Source organism: Cynara cardunculus, unplaced genomic scaffold (assembly GCF_001531365.2).
Source record: "Cynara cardunculus var. scolymus isolate 2C unplaced genomic scaffold, CcrdV1 Un_Scaffold_6790, whole genome shotgun sequence".
Classification (NCBI taxonomy): Eukaryota; Viridiplantae; Streptophyta; class Magnoliopsida; order Asterales; family Asteraceae; genus Cynara; species Cynara cardunculus.
In genome coordinates this window covers 19,950-21,061 of record NW_020203162.1, presented here as the reverse complement: position 1 = coordinate 21,061, position 1,112 = coordinate 19,950, and the positions used below count along the sequence as shown (strand labels likewise).

General features: G+C 41.9%; 1 non-coding gene across 1 annotated transcript; it reads left to right on the top strand.

Annotated features, from left to right (window-relative positions):
- Window positions 1-208: 208 nt before the first annotated feature.
- LOC112504756 lies at window positions 209-315 on the top strand. Its single transcript, XR_003068258.1, has one exon. It is a non-coding gene; the product is annotated as a small nucleolar RNA R71 (small nucleolar RNA).
- The last annotated feature ends 797 nt before the right edge of the window (window positions 316-1,112 follow it).

Genomic DNA, 1,112 nt, shown 5'->3' with positions numbered 1-1,112 from the left:
GCATCTACATCATGTATCCCCCAGTCTTTTTCTGTGACTGAGCGCGTGGGTCGGCCCAATGTCCATTGTTTGCCGAAATCTTTTCTAGGATTTCATATCCTTCATTATAGGTCATAGCTGTAAAGGCTCCGCCCGCAGTCGCATCGAGCATTTGTTTTGCCATGGGATTTAACCCGTTGTAAATGTCTCGAGTTGAATACAGTACGGAATGCCATGGTGTGGGCATTTCCTCAACATCTCTTTGAACCTTTCCCACGCGTCAGGAACAGCCTCATCGTCCATTTGTTTGAAAAGACAAATCTCATTTCTGGACTTAGCGTTCCTTGTCGGTGGGAAATATTTTCTCAAAAAAATTTCCGTCATGTTACTCCATGACGGCACAGAACCCGGAGTTAATGAGTTAAACCATGCTTTTGCCCGATCCCTCAAGGAAAATGGAAACAAAGTAAGCCTTAGAGCGTCATTTGACACTTCCGGGATCAAGAAAGCATCCGTGATTTCCATAAAAGATTGTAAATACGAATATGGGTCCTCCGAAGGTAATCCGGAAAATTGGCCATTTGTTTGCAACATGTGAAACATTATGGGTTTGAGTTCAAAATGGAGAGCGGTCATATGTGGCCTAACTATCCCGGAATTTAATTGCTCAAAATCCGGAATAGCATAATCCATGATCCTCTCATTTTTGGAATTTGCCAAATTAATAATGTTCGGAGTTTGTGCTCTTTGGTGCTCATTAGGTTCCGATTATGTGTCCAAATTATTACCATTATGTGGATGTCCTTGTTGAAAGTTCGGGTATTGTGGAATTTGTTCAAAACCCGGCGGTTGGTTTTCCAAATGTGGTATTTCTGGAATATTTGGGGGAGGTAACGCCATATTTGGAGGGAGTAGAGCAAAAAATGCTCTTTGAGCCCTCCTCTGATGGTGAAACGTTCTCTCAATATCAGGATCAAATTCGAAAAATTCTCCGCGTTGTGACTGTGGCATATACCACTTTAAAACTGATTCCGATGGTACTAGAAAAATCAAATCTTTTAATTTACTCAATAAAACTTTTAGCTTGCCAATCCCCGGCAGCGGCGCCAAAAACTTGGTCGGTTATATTTCAC